The sequence below is a fragment of the Atta colombica genome, unplaced genomic scaffold (assembly GCF_001594045.1).
Source record: "Atta colombica isolate Treedump-2 unplaced genomic scaffold, Acol1.0 scaffold126, whole genome shotgun sequence".
Classification (NCBI taxonomy): domain Eukaryota; kingdom Metazoa; phylum Arthropoda; class Insecta; order Hymenoptera; family Formicidae; genus Atta; species Atta colombica.
Genome location: NW_017259213.1, coordinates 1,495,540 through 1,512,653, shown reverse-complemented (window position 1 = coordinate 1,512,653; position 17,114 = coordinate 1,495,540).

Sequence of the window (17,114 nt, the reverse complement as noted above, 5' to 3'; positions counted from 1 at the left end):
TATTATATTATATTATAAATTTATATATATAATCATTCCTAAAACGCATTAATAAATATGTATATAATAATCTCTAAAACGCATTTTTTACGCAGTTGTTTATGTCTATCGTTAGCAATAATTTGTATGGTAATTATTGCGAGCGACAAGCATAAACAACTATGCGTAAGAAATGTATTTTGGGGACCATATTACACATATTCATTAATGACATCTATTAAGCTGACGCAGCCACACAATCGAATAAAAGTTGCACAGAAATTTAGTACTTTTTTGTTGCTAATTTGTTGCTCTATTCCCGATTTTGTTGCTCTAGCCAATTCCGAAGAAACAATGGCTGTGCTAGCATAAGAACAAAGTTAGCACAAGAAAATAAAAAAAAAAAGTAAAAAAATACGGCATATTCTTTTTATGCTAATTAATTGCTCATTTCCTGATATTATTGCTTCATCCCCTACCCTCGAAAATCACCTAGCCTATCCGAGTCAGCACACCACCTATAAATTGTTAATTCTCGAAATATCTCGACTGATTATGGTTCTCTGATTTTGTTGCTCGTGGTTCCCGACGAATCCGATTTTGTTGCTTCATCCCCCGAACCTTGCAAATTATCCCTATCCACCCCGAGTTAATATTTTCATACATGAAAAACATATGGTCTACATAGAAATCTGGTGATGCCAACCGGATTAAATAGTAAAGTGTGGAATAATTATTTGTGTGGTTGCTTGAACCATAATACAATATTTAGATTAGATTATGTTGCAGCAATGATGACGTTTCATATACATATACATACATTTTTGTAAATGTAGTGTAGAGTCATTTTTGCTTTTTGAAATTGCAACTTAATTTATAGCATGATGTAACAAAAGAAATTCATTCTTATTAATAATTTGATTCTTATTATTATATATCATGCTTTATAATTGACGCAACTATATATGGATATATAACTTATCCATGTAGTAAATGATCCCCCAACCAAGTTTTGATTGTCACAACCAAATCACATCTAACTACTTTGATGTAGTTGACAATCAAAGTAAATAAATTGTATCAATGTATACATTCCTATCACATAAAGGTAACTAAGATGAAGTTTCTGTATTACTCACAATTAAATATTTTTAGTTACGTGAATTATATCTTTTTTTTTTCGTGTAATAATTAACTTCTACGGATTATAATTCCCACTAGTGATAGGATCCATTGAATTTCTATTCTATAACCAACTTTGTCACTGGCAGTGATTTATTAGCTTTACAAAATTTATCAATAATCTCTATCAATTCTGACGATCGAATCTCCTTATTGTCTCATCATTCGATTCTTATTATTTCTTTTATCGCATACTTGCATTATTTGTGAGTGAATAAGTTTAATCAAAATTTGACACTTCATCCAGACTTTTTATTTCCTGCAGCCAGCTCGATATAAATCTTCCGCGCATTCATCAGTCCCGACATCTATTCGCGTAATGCGTCGCGTGCATGTCGCGATTTCGCGAGCGGTTTGCAAGGGTGCATGGACGCGTGTAAACCATCGTCCATGACCCATGGTTAACGCGCCCGTTTATTTAACCTCGTCCCCTCTCGTGTCGGGATACACGTGTTCGGCGAGTTATTCGTAATCGTCGGACGCGCGCGTTCTGATAATTTTTCATTGTTCGAACATAATATAATTGTATGAACGAACCGATAATCTGTGCGAGTCTGATAATTTTGTGTAAAATTACATTGTAGTATTATTTCGTTATAATATATAATCTTTTTTTGCAATAGCTTGCCTTATTTTTTTGAAAATTTATTAAAATATTATTGACATTTTTCTGTTTCACTTTGAATGATCAATAGAAATATTTTTTTATTATTGATCAATGTATAAAGCTTTTGACTTTTACAAATTGTTCCTGTCAGTCACTGTTTTCCCTTTACATTTCTTGAGATTATTCCTTACACTGAGAAAAAAATATAAGTTAATTTTATTGAATATTTAGTTCAATACTGCCAACTAAACATTTACTTACAGTAAATAAATATTTGTTTAATAAAAAAAATGATTGTTAAATCAAATTAACATTTCTTGTATCAAATATGTATATCTTTATATTTATATATATAGTAAATATTTAGTTGGCAGTAGTATTCAACTGAATATTTATTAAAATTGACTATATTTTTTTTCATTAGGAGTGAAGGAAAGACTATTATTACAGACTAATATGTTAGATATGTTCTCACCGTGGATAGCAAGAGATTAGCTCATTTGTCACACGTGACCCAAATATCACGTAAGAAAATCGATTTACGAGCCGTATGTTACTCGATGGGCTGACGTGGTTAAATCGGCAAGCGAATTTCTAGTTTCTCGATGCCCGGCGGTTCTGTTTTTATTTAACTTTATTTTTACACTCTAGACACGATTCGGAAGCAATTCCTTCTTTTTCTCTCGCGGCTTTACAGGGAAAGGAAACGGTGAATCCGAGGCGTGAGCAGGAAACAGGGAACTTCGGATTCGCTGCGGGATGCTCGTAAGAATTCTCAGTGTTTATTACGTGTAAAATCCTCGCTCGTAAACAACTGCTGCACTAATCAAATATTGTGTTTCGGAAATCAACTCGCAATTTACAACATCTATTTTCTCGAAATTAATTGTCAACTATTTAACATGATGAAAAATAAAGTAATTTTTTTTACTGTTTAAATATGAATTATATAGTGAACACTCACTGATTACCCAGTGGGATATTTGGCTGACACTGAATAATCAATGAAATTCAACAAAAAAGGAAGAAAGTTTGAGCATTATATAATTAAAAATTAAAATTTGCACGTTAATTTCAATCTTTCTATACCATATCCGTTTGTGCACTAAAATGAGATCAGTTAGAGATCACATTACAAAGATTGGCTAAGTTATAGGGATTTCATTACCAATGGCATATATTGATATCAGTTGATTATCACATCCAGAGAAAAGATTGCTTCGATTTAAAGAAATTTCGATTTAAAAAAATTTCATTAATTTGTGAAAAAATTTATTTGATTTTAAAAAATAATGTTTAAATCAAAGAAATTTTTTCCTTTAACAGAAATTTCTTAAATCGAAGCAACCTTTTCTCTGGGTGCACTGATTCAGAAAGATTTAGAAAGTAATAAAAATAACTTTTAAGCGAGTAATGGTCTTGCTTTATGAGTGATATATAATTGATGAGTTTTTTTTTCCACTTAAATTCTGTGCGAGAGAGAGAGAGAGAGAGAGAGAGAGAGAGAGAGAGAGAGAGAGAGAGAGAGAGAGAGCTGCGATATTATACCACTTTACATTCAAATAAAAATCGTCACAATTCTGTATGACTACTTCCGTCCGAGAATTTTATCTTTATCGGTGCGATGGCAATGTAAAAGAATCTTACGTCTTTTTGCATGGTTACACGGAAGTAAATGGAAAAAATTCAGTCGTGCGCCGAATGTGCGACGATAAAGAAACTTCAGCCTTCTGCGACGTAAAGTGTCGACTGGTATTTCACGATCGCGCATCTTGCGGTTGAAAGCCTCAGAACGTTAGTAAGTAAACGCTCTAGACTCATCATGGAACGATTTTCAAGCACGCCTTTATTGGAAAGAAATCACTTGTGAGTCAATGGGAATGAAAAAAACTTTTATATTTCTTACTTGCAAGTTTAATAAACTGAACTTTTTGGCTTGTACACGGTACATTGCATTTTATTTGTAAATATAAGTAAAAAGATTCAAATTCTGTTTCTATCATTTTTAAGTAATTATGAAATATATAATGGGATTAATAATCGTAAAATGTGATCGTTAATTATTGGATGCGATAGTAAATTATATCATAATTGAACATTATCTATTTACACATTTGCATGTTGAAATGCATTTAATGTCAAACTTCAGTCGAGCAAACAGCACGTTGTCAGCGCTCATTACAAGTTCGGTAAAATACGCTCTGTTCGCCGTATCTTTTCTATATTCGATCGACTACAAAGGCCGAATATGCTACTTTTTTCGCGCTAGCGAACGACCACGCATTCGCTACACGTAACAACGTAACATTTTTCCATATTTCCCGTTCTCGTGAAACGGATTTTTCCCTCGGGCGAGCGTTTTATTCTCCGCTGCGCAGCACGCAACGTAATTACCACCGAATGAAATGCAGCGCGCGCTGGTAACGTCATTTTAAGAAGCGAATACGGAAAGTTGCATCGTCATTGAGAAACATCGCAGATTTTTTCCGGGAAAGCCCGTGCTCGCGCCGCCTGTTGCACTTCTTTAGCGAATCAGCTTTTTCTTTTTCTTTCTCGTCCTTTTTTTAGTTTTTTATTTTTTTTACTTTTCAATGTGCTCCCTTGCTTTTGTTCTCGAATCGGTTACCGTCCCGCCATTGTGCCCCCGCCATAAAAGGGTTTACGCGTACAAATCGTTCTTGTTCACCCCGCGGATCGAGTTGAAACTCAATTTTTTTCTTTACCCCCGCGAGGGAGAGATGAAGGGTAGAGAGGCTCGTGGATAGGGGCAGTTTGTGCTCTCTTGCTCTCCTTTTCCCTTCTCGCCCTCTTTGGATGGAAAGTCGATCGGATACCGGAGGAAATCGAGTGGAAATCCAGGAGAGCGCGTCGTTGCAACTCGGAAGCGACGTAACGAAGTTTCGAGTCGCTGCAGCGGAAGTCGACCGACACTCCGTTTCTTCGAACGAGCACCGCGATTCGCGTGCTGGAATATATCGCGCATATCGCGCATATATTTGGCAATATATTTGAGCACAGTTCTTCTGCTTTCCTTTTTTCCCCTCCTTCGACCGATGAAATTTTGCATCGCGATTGTAATATCAAACTCATTTTGTTGCTCGAAGCAAATTGAAATTTCTGGCCACTATTCTATCGTGACGTAACTATGTAGTTGAAAGGTAGATATTTGGAAGTTAATACAAATCAATAACTGAAACTTGCCGAACTTTGCGTTGTTTAGAAATACAAGAGATCTAGATCACAAGTTTCCTAGGTTTCTAATTGGAATTTACCAAGCGTTAAATGCATGTTAAAGACGCATGTTAAAATAATTTGATATACATTTTCGTTGTTTCAAATTTATTACTATTCATGTGTTATTGATAAATTATAAAATTATTAAATTATAATTTTAATTTGTGATTTATGTATGTGTAAAAAAAATATACAATTTACAAATTATTTTGATATTAAAAAATGCAACTGTAATTGATATTTTAATATTATAATTTTTAAATAGATGATTTTATTTTTATAATAATCGTGTTACTCGAGAAAAATAATCGTTCCAATTTCGTTGAATATTTTTGCTGCTTACAACGGCACGTGCGAGAAGAGAGAGAGAGAGAGATTCTAAAATTATAAAAAAATCAGCGGAAGTGCAAACTATCGATGTAACAAACCTTTCGCGGAACGTCATAAATCATTCTGCAAGACGACAGTTTGACACGCTACATTGGAAGCTTAGCTTCCAGCGAAGCGTAAAAATATGACTTCTTTGAAGCTGCACGTGAAGCTGCAGCAATTGAATCTATTTTTGCCTCGTTATAATCTAGGACAGCTAACTCTAGAAACATAAAAGGATCATCTAAAATGCGAGATGTTTTAAGAAAATAAAATTATTAATAGAAATAAGTTAGAGAAGATATTTTCTTTCACATAGTCATAATTCTTTCACAATCTCTTTTTTCCAATAATTTATTCTTCAACAAGCGCGAGGATGAGTTATTCGCAATTAATTCTGCTCGTGGCATCGCTGCAGTACGCGATTCTTTTCTGGAATTGCGTAAATTTCCGCATTTCGCAGTGTTTGGATCTTTCCAGTTGTCATCTAAATGATCACCACGATTCTCGTCACTTCGACTTATAAATCAGGAGAATCTACTTCCGTTAGCTGGTGGTGGTCTTGTGCTTTACAACGAGATGGATTCAGACTGAATGGCGGTCCGTAACTCCGTTCGATCCTCTCCTCGCAATAAGACAAAAAAGGGGTGGCGAAGCACCTCCGGAGGATCCTCTGAAGACTCGCGAGAATCGAATTACTGCCGTCGGAAATGATTTATATTCCGCGGATTCTAGGAGCTTCCTTAACCCATTTCTCAGAATCTCAAGGTGCGCGTCTTTTTCCACTGCACCCTCAGTAGCACCCCTATCCATCGAACTACCTCCCGCGTCTACCATCCCCGTCGGCCAGCGACCCCATCTCCCCACCCTTTTTTACTAGCTCCCATGAAACTTGCGTAGAAGTTTCGCGCGCGTTACACGTTTCCGCGAAACGGAAATTGTTCTGTCTCGCAAATCATACCCGCTCTCTTCTCACACCGCGAATCATCGCCTGCGTTACGCACACCCTCACGCATTTTCTGCATGTCGCATATTCAGCCATGGGAAACATCGATATTCAATACTCTTACTTAGCTCGTAAACAAAGAACAAGCAATCATACTGTCCGATACTCCAAAAAGATCGATAGTTAATTTATAATATCAATTCTGTCAAAACTTTCTGCAAGAGTACGAGTATACTCGGCGGGTATAGGCGTCAATATTTTTGAAGAATGGTATCGTATAGCATCTTTATTCTTCATTTACCGACTAAGTCGAAGTATTGGATAATACATCGGGTGCCTACGCGTAAACAACAATAGGCGTTATCTATAAGCTATCCTTTTACCTGTAGACAGCATAAAATCTATGTGGGTCGCTTATCGGTTATAAACTTCGTCTGCCCTTCTCTTGTTTTTGAAATAAAATTTTAATCGAAGATGTCAAGTTATATATGAGTATATCAAGTTATATTTTCTCAAAGTATCACGACGTTTATGTTACTACATGAAAATATTCGTATTATTTAGTTGAGATACTGATGATTTTTATTGTTTTTCTTTAAAAGCTATTATAAATTTATTAATATAATATACTAGATATATTTAATTTAGTATATAACATTAGGTATAATTAATTACTAGGTATAATTAAATATTATATTAAAATCTGTTAAACATGATTAATGCAATCTATAACGAAGCAAGGGTGATATAAACGTCAAATAGGTAATATGCGGGCAACGATGTAATGATGTTGCTTTAGAGCACTCGCTATGTAGGTACACGTATACACGTATACACACGCGAATACGCTCTTTACGTGTTCCGTTTGCAGGAGCGTGTTGAGGATACCGCGTATCCCGAGGCGTTGTGTCGTTTTAGATCTCCCTTCGCAATGCATTTGTCCGTATAGGAAATGCATCGAATTTCGGCATTTGAGGATTAATTATCTGACTGAGTAATTATTGTAGAACGCACGTCCGCCGTGTAGAGTGGGGTTGCGAGGCTATTTAATTAGCGCATGTTGTGTTACTAATGAATTTCCTTCATCATTGATTTTCATCGATTGGTATCGATGGTTGTAACGAAAATTCGACATGTCGGCTTAATTGTTAAATCTTAATTATTTTTAAAAACCAAGCTATAATTTTTGTTATTGTATTTTTATATTTTTATATTACAATGACATTTGTATAAATATACTTCGGAAAATTGAACAAAACGTTCTTCGCGTTCAAAATGAAAAATCATTTTCATAACGCCATTTCGTAGAATAATGTTACATGAATTTTTCGAGAATTCTTACTTATTTGTAATATAAAGAAAGTGCATGATTTCGGAGCGTCTCATACAACTGGTTACGAAAGAAAGATTCGCATAAGGTATTTTCGCGATTTTTCTGAGATCGTTTTGAGAGAAACGCGCGTTATACTAGCAGCTTCCTCCGTCAACGAAATGTAACGATCGATAGGCGCTGCTATCAGTGTCGTATCTCCGGCGTGTGTAATGTCTCGTCTAATTAGCGCCCGTGCTAATCTCAAGGGTCTAGGTAGGTAGACGGATTATCCTTGGAGGCCATCATTGAGCCGCGCATTCCTTGCAAATGCATAATCGCTATATCGCGCTGCTTCTCTATGTGTCGTGCTGCGCCGCGCCACACCGCCTGTACTTCCATCAGTATCAAATGGAGTGGCGGATATAAATGACGGGTCTCTTGCTCGACGAATAACTACGGCTATTCTGAACAGCGTCGCTAATATTATCTCGTCGCGGGTGACGCGCATAAAGCGCATCGCGCGTGGTGTCGACAAAATCGCGATTCGTCTGTGACAGATGAGGCACCGGTTCCCGAGTGGTTCATTATTGAATTTCATCAAAATGCGAGATCCTCCCAGGCGGAAGCCTGTCCTTCTATACGTACACAGTAGCGCAAATATTCCGTTTGTATTTTAAAAGGAGAAAGGAATACAAGATTTTCAGAAATTGCTAGTTACAACCGTCTTATGTGAGAATACGTCCAATTACATACGGATGGTATCTTCATTGCGTTTTATTCCTTCTTCTCAGCTGTATGCACGTGAACGCGATCCGACCATTGAGAAGTCGTTCGGTTAATGGGCCTGCCTTACCTTTGCGAAGAAATTTTCTTTACTGCAACTATCGGAGTACCAATCCATTTAATGAACCTGAATAGAATTGGGTTAAGCCGTTTTAATAAAAGATTCTAGTAAAGACAAATTTATGTAATTTCTACGTAATTTCATACCTGCGAGAAAAATCACTAGGTAAAAGCTTATTGCTCAAGTAAATAGTGTATTCATTACGAATACATATCCATTTTAGCGTCCACGTATTTTTACATCTACTGAAAGAATGATTTTTGCTGAAGTATCTAAAAATTTAATAATCACGAACAGATCTGAAAATAATTTTGTTAAATCAAAATAATTTTATAGGAATTTCAAGCATGATATGAAATACTACAAAAAATTTTGACATTCTAACAACCAGTTTGAGCGTTCTACATAATTATTTTGATTGTCCAATAAAATTATTTTAAGATTTGGATCCGGCTAAAATTTTAGATATTTCAATAAAACTGTTTTTTTTTTTTTTTTCCAGTTTAAGATTACACGATAAGTCTAAGTATTGTAACGCAATATTTGGTAAAATTTTAAGCTAGATAATTCGTTTACTTTATAATCCCGCGCATGAAATTAACTGCGAAGTCAATTTCTCGTCGGAATCGAAAATGCGACTATGAAATTCGGGGATGGAACGGTGGTACATTAATGACGGTCGCGTCAATGGGAAATCGGATGATAGATCGATCGACTAGGAGTTCCTCGTATTATAACATCCGATCGCTAATTAGAGCTCGCTAATCTCGGGAGAGTAGGCGGACCGGTAGTAGCATTACTCTGACACGACTATGGAGGCTTTGTCAGCGTATAATCACTCCGGTTTCTCGTGCGCGTATCCTTTTGCTTCCTCCACCGGTGATTATAAATACGGCACGGAAATGGATTTTACTTGAAACAAAGCGTATCTTCTGGTATAAAGAGATCTTATTTTTGTTACGTAGCAACTGAGTTAAATGAGGCCAATTTCATGTAATAATATAATATGTAACTTGTTTGCGTTAATGACAACAATTTAAAGAGCTTTTGCAGATTATTTTATATTCTTTAAACGATTTTTCATCACAATTGTATATAAATTAAAATTATTTTATTTAAATATTGATAAATTCTATTATCTTATTCATATTTCATTTATATAATAGTATAGTAATTTATTTATGTCGAGGGATCAACCTATGAAATCTCAGTAGGATTCTTTAGAAATATATTATGGCAGTACAGTAATAAAACAGGCATTTCTAGCAGTAGCAATATGTTAGTAATACATAGCAATACATAGCGTAACAATATTATGCGCAATAGGTGGCAATACATAGGAAAACAATACAATAGCAATGCTAGCAATAAAATGTGTTCTATAATAATTATTGTACATTTGTTTTAGTAGTGGTTTGACCCTTCGATCTATGTGATTCATGAAATTTGAAATAAATAATAAGTAACGAGAGATGAACCCCTTATCTATCTGAGTTAGAGCTTAATATTTAAATTATATTTCGGTAAATTATATTTAAATTATTTTTGGTAAAAATCTTTTGGTAAAAATTTGATAAATATTTTGATGGTTTTTAAATTAGGTTAGTAAAAATCATGTTTTAAACTGTTCAAAATATGCTTAATTAAATAATTTATTATGAAAAGTAATCTCAGCCAGTATTCAAACTTGGATTTCTTTATATTCCATGATGGATATCATAATTATAATTTGATATTTTGATAATATTTTATCGCAATAATAATTATTTTTTTATATTTATTAGCATTAAATTATTTATAGCTTTTTAAAATGGTTATTAGCATCCGTATTAATAACAATATTAATTAGTATTAATATTATTAAATTACTTGATAATTTATTTGTGAGATTCTATTCCAGTTCGGTTTAAGATTGCGTTTAAAAATTGAAGATGATTTTGACGTACAGTTATAGAACTGGATATGTATATATAAATTTATATCGAAATATATATTAAGTATTAATATTTAAATATTAAATTCCACAACTCAGATTAATAAAGTTTTCCTTACTGTGTATTCATATTGCAAATTTATGAGACACTTTGTTTAAAATATATGTTTATCTTGCTATATGTATATCTCGAGAGCAGGGAATCGCAACCATAAATGATTAATTGTGCTTATTAATATTGTATGATTAACTATATCATGCGGTTTAATAATCCATGAGTAATCACACAATATTGAGAGGGACGATTTAATTCCACATATAATGGGTATATTTACAATCATATTATTGTAAATTACTTTCATGAAATTATCATGAAACTATCATAAAATAGACTAGAAGATCTGCTTGAACGTAATCTCGGCGAAAAATCGGATTGAAAATGGTTGTAAATTTATGAAAAAATATTAAGATTAGCTTTGGATGATCGATCTAAGTGATGTTCTTATATGTTTATATCTACATAAGATTAATTTTATGTTAACAAAACTCGCGGCCAATGGCGTGTTTACTACTTTTGTCGATGGAATCGCGTATCCTGGACGCGTAACGTTTTGGCTAATTAGCAAGTAGGCTTATCGCGGGAACGTAACTGTGGACGGATTATCTGGGATCGATCTTTTAGACGTGCGTTCGCGAAACGATGAGTTGAAATCAATGTTATATATATCTTGTTACGCGACGCGGTATTATGGCTTTACGGTCGTTTCGTATAACGTTCGTGGCGATAAGTTACCTCGCGATACACTAAGATCGATCGCACCAGAACTTGCATTAGGTACACGTGGAGCTTCGCGAACGTAACGTGGCATTACGGCAAAACATTGACAGAGAAACTCAATAAACCGCGACTTCAATCCTGTTCCTTTGAGGCAAATTGTCGTTTATTGAAAATAGAGTTATTTGATTTTTATGGAAACGCATTCACAGTACAACCGGGACTTCTCATTCTGCTTTTTTTCCATGAAGAAGTCGGTAGGAATCTCTCCGGCAAAATGAAAGAGGAGATTAATGCAGTTACTCTCGTTCTAAATGGATAGAAAAAGTTCACCAGAGAAGGAATAGAAAATGTATCACAGAGCGAAAGAGAAAGAGAGAAAAGAGAATGGAAACTGTGAGAACATTCCACATGAAATGGTCGTGCAATTTTTCGAATTTGAAATTTTTAAAAAACACACAGATAACATTTTGTATTTAAATTACAGAGATTTAATAACAGTGGAAATAAAGTTAATTAATATAATATGATTTAGAAATTGTATTTAGAATATAAATATTGGATCGATGTTAATGTTTCCGTTTATAAATGTAATTTATAATTCAGATGTGTCTATTATTACAACAAATATAACGTGAACCTATTTTTAATTTTAACATTGTTAGAATATAGCTTGGTACGTAAATTTTATTCATTGTACAAGTATGGATTCCTTAAAGCCTCTTCGAGACTCAACGCGTTAAAGAATAAACCGAATTAATCGACTTTTTAATGCATTAAATGTCGAAGTATAAAAGTAGCAGGCGATAGTGCGCCAAGTATCTAAGTGCTACGAGATGTACCTTTCCCGCTCTTTAATAAACTGCTAATGCGAAAGATCGATCATGCTTGCGCTCGCTCGGAGGAACTTTTAGCTTGCCACTAAAATTATAGATAATGGTTAGCTTCTATCACGTCTTCCTTTCATACATTAAAGATATAACTGGGAATCGTGTAGCAGTGATACGAGATAAACATTTGAAACTTCGGTGCATGGTATTTTATAACTCCTAACATCGAAGATCGATTATATTCTTTGCACATTAAGTGGTATACAACTTTGGGATTAAAGTAGTATTCCGATAAACTAGGACATCTGACAAAACTTTTTCTGCTGTAGGAATAAATTAAGAGAACGGGATATATTAAATACAATAATTTTGATAATGTCACCAACATAATGTATCAAAAAAAGAATCTATTTTATATATATATATATATATACACACACACATACACACACACACACACATACACACACACACACACATACAAATAAAATTTATTTGAATTAAAAAAATTATGTTCAAATCAAGAAATTTTTTTACGAATGAAAGAAATTTTTTTTTTTAACCGAAATTTTTTTAAGTCAAAGCAACTTTTTTCCTGAATGTAGAAACAATCTTGTAGACAGAAATAATTTAACAAACTCATGTTGTCATTTTATAACGAAAATTTTCTTCGCGTTTCCTTGTTATCCTAACTTTTCAAGTATTAAAAAAAAAAGGAATGGAGTTTATGAAAATTGAAATTATGTACGGTAAGAATTTCCTTTTAAAATTTACCCTGAAAATACGGTAGTTCTAGTACAATACAATATTTTAATGATTTTTCATGCACTTCAATAAAATTAATCAAACTTATTTTACATTTTATTGTAGTTTTATTAATGAATGAGAGAGATTTACATTAAAATTCTTCGAAATACAACGAAATACAACCCCACGACTATCATATTTTCAGCATAAACTCTAAGAAAAAATTCTCTCCGTAGTGATTGTCATCAAGATTCAATTATTAGGCGTTAAATGAGTTCTCATTAAGCAACGTAAATGCGCGTAAAATGGAATCTTACGACAATTTGAATGGAATTAAATAAGCTTTACAGACAATTTTGAAACGTGTTTTATTTGTGTCTAATCAACACTAAGGCAACTCGTGAACGAACCGCTGTAAAGGTATACTAATTAAACCGTTTTGAATTAATAGCATCGTAACGAGGCAATTTCTTTCTAGGTCAAAGTTGTTAGAGTTTTTAATCGGACGGTCGTGCGCGTTTGAACGTTTCCTGCTAAAACTCTGAGAGGAGACATATGAAGTACCGTAGTTTCGTTAGAGATAATGACGCTCCGCGTAATTATTATTATTATTATCGTCCCATTGTGCTATTTTTACTCGACGCATTTAAAGAACGTGAAACGTATGAAGAAGAGACTCAACTAGAAGAGACTGTTCGACTTTAGACGACTCGAAGAAATTCGCTAATTTAATAATAATTACATTTTCATCTTATTATTTCATTTGTATCCTTGAAGATTTATTGGAATATCAATTTTGGCTTCTAACCACATTTTTACCTCTGTCGGGCTAAAATTTTGTTATTTTATTGCAAAGCGAACCCTGCGTGCGCCACTCATTCTAAAATCTGATATTCGTTGGTAAATTTGTCGCGCAGCAAATTTAAATGTATGAAATTGTACTGTCAGAGCATGTTATTTTTCAGATGTATAATAACGCAATCCGTTCCTCTCTGTCAGTAGGTTAAAAATATTGTGCTCATGCTTCTAAATAAATTTGAAAAGGACAAACCCGAAATAATGCGTTTGCTTGTGTTTTTTTTTCCAAGGTTTCGTGACAACTATTTAACAAAAATATACGTCAGTAATTGTGCTCATATTTCGTATTTAAACTGTTCTTTTTTGCATCGCTAATTCCGTTTTATGCCGTCATCACCCCCTTGGTAAAGCCGTACGTGAACAATATGCTTATAAGAACGATTAATCTCAAACACGGTGTGTTTGCGCGAGAATAGCAAAGGACAGTCGCTTGGAATTAATTAAATGTCACATAGAAAAGAATGTCTCGCGGCATTTGTCGCGATCGATCTGACATTTTTCATTTGCGGAAGAATGGTGCGAGTTCCGCTCGCACTATCACGGACAAAAGTGTGGGCTATCACGTTCCACTATCGAATTTCGAGGACGATCCACCGATACCATGCGGTTCTCTCGTCTTCGTGTCCTTTATGTGCTTTTTGGATCGTAGTCTTTCGTGGACCTCCGTTATCTCGTATCCTTTTTTTTTTATTATATACTTTTTGTCGTTCTCGATACTTTTGTAGCACGAACGTTTCAAATGGCTTTTAATCGAAGGTCGGAACCTTCGAGGGAGACGATGGCGGTAGGGGCGTCGTGGAAAAAAAAAATGGACGGAGAGGCCGACGCGCTCTCCCTCGGGATAACGTCGATAAAAACGCCTCCACAGGGCGAGGATTCATCAAGTATTTTACCGAAGAGCGACAGGTGACAGGAGAGATTACTTTTGCGTTTGAGCACGTACAAGCGATATAAACGTGGGTATAGCTATTTTCCCTCTCCGCGCAGTGCTGTGTATACGGGGGGGGGGGGAAGAGGGAGGAATGGTCTCTCGTCTCACTCTCCTTTCATCGAGCAAATATCTTTCTTGTAGGTCAGTTATATATCACGGGCCATGCCCGCTAAAGGATTTCAATTCCGGCCGACGTCCGCCGTTTGGCGAACGATTTTCGATAAGCGTGACACATTGAGACTCGCAAAAAGCGAATCGCGCCGTTCGCTACCGATTGATTTCTGAATTTTTATCCGGAGTACCCGTGAGAGTGCTCTTTCAAGACGAACACATTCCGCTCGTGGCCGCGAAAGAAATTCGCGCGACTCCCATTTCCAATAGCGACTATTTAATTCAGCTTAACGATTCGAAAGCGAACCTTCTCGCCGCGTTGCTATGTTCTTTTAAAATATGTGGGAGTTTTTCGACTCTTCGTTTGACTACTCGCGCGAAAAATACTTCTCCGTCATGTTTTGTCGCGTAACCTTTTTAACTCCTCCCGTTCCTCTCTTTTTTTTTAGCTCCTCCATTTTTTTTTATTCGACGCCTGACGGCGGTATGCCGATGGCATGTGCGCGATCCGCACTCGAATGGCCTAACTCGTTTTATCCAGAAAATGTTTTTCGTGTAACGCTACCGCGAAAGTCGAAGTTCGTCGGACTTAATTGAGTTTTGTTCCACGCTCTTCGATCGCTCGACTGCAGCAGCCGCGACTTTTGTTGCTACACCCTCCAGCATACCGACTATCCTCCAGTTATTCTCTCTCTCTTTCTCTCTCTCTCTCTCTTTCTCTCCCTTTACTTCTCACTCTCACGAGCACTACAACAACTACTCTCGCGTTTTCCAACGGGATTTCTTCCGTTGTTCGGCCAGCCGCATGCACTTTTTACCCTCTTTCTATGTAGCTCTTCCCTCTTTCCTTTCCTTTTAATAAAAATCGTCGGTCATTATAGTTCATGTCGAGCAATGGAATGAGAAAAATTCGCCTCTGTAAGCAGCTGAAATATAATGGTTGTGTTTATAGCGGTGTATCAATGGAATATTTACGGCGTTTTACAGAATATTTCGTTTTACTCGATCGCGTATAATCAAATTTACCGAAACATTCCGCTATTGCGGTGAGGACCATACCGATTGGTTTCCATTATTTCGCGAGACTGAATCAAAAGACTGGCGAGAAACTTAAATATTGGGTGCTAATGGCTTAATTGATTTTAATCAGAGCTCAGCTGTCGAGCTATATCGGTCGTATCGGAAGTTTCGCCGTATCCAATATCTTTTTCTTCTCCTGCCGGAAACTTCGTCGGGAAGGAAAGTTGCCGCTACTCTTCTCGACACTTTGAAAACTAAAATAGGGCGATCTGGGATATCTATTATCCTTAACGCCCTGCGCGTCTTTTTTTTTCTATCTCCCTTCGAAAGATCTGTCTTACGCGTACCGGCGCAAAAATATTCTAATACTTAAGTGGGCTAATTAACTTTACCCGGAAAATCCTTTTTATTTAAGATTTGACGGGAGTTGAACTTCGGCCGCACTTAATTGAGTTTTATTCCGAGCCCTTTGCTCGCGCAGAGCTTGCCACAGGCACGAGCAGCCATCCCCTCGCCCTTCCTCAGACTCTCACTCGTCCTATCCGCAGGAATTTTCCTCGTTGCTCGTCGGTAGTTAACCATGTTTTTTTTTTATTTTTTTTTTTACCAACCTTACCGCGTTCCTGCCGCCGCCCTTACGAGAGATTAGTTAGACTCCGGATACCTTTATCTACGCTAATTTTTACGCTGCCCGAGAAAGATTCCTCGCGAGATTCCACGTGTCTTCAGTCATGAATAGAAGAAAAAGAAGAAACACATTGCGGCAATGGGCGTTCGTCTTAAGCGATATAACTAATTTCATCCGGAACATCTTGTATGCCCTACCCCGTTACGACTCGCCCTGGAAGTCGAACTTTGAACTTAATCGAATTTGGTTTCGTGCTGATAGACGCGAGTTTTGTTTTCTCTCTCTCCCTCTCCCCCCCCCCCCCTCTCTTTTTCCCTTTCCCCTTTATGTCTGCCTGTCTCTTCTCCTCGACAACATTGGTATCCCGCGCTTCCCGCGCGTTTTCCACCGGGATTTTCCCCGTTGTTCGGTTATCGATCCCTATTGCCCCTTCGTCCCTTGCCTCGCCTCTCGTAGCAACCTTCAGATAATACTGCCTGCCGGCACTTTTCCGTCGTCGTTCATGCGATGTTAAACGCGTGCGAAATCGACTCGGACGAAGTCACTCCCGCGGGACAATTTCGCGAGAGTATATTTTGCAGAGCGCTACTCCCGAATCTTCTCGAGTTTTTACGCCTCTTCCCACTGAAACTGCCGCGCCCATCCTCTCGCGCTTGCCCGATGAACGTCTTCACAAATCCCTTTCGATCGTTCTTGCATATCTACTCTAGTAGATGTCTCAGAAAAGAAGCAAGACGAATCCCTTCTTCTCCCTAGCGATCGTGTAATCCGAAAATCTCATGATCTAGATTTTTGTACTTAATTAGTA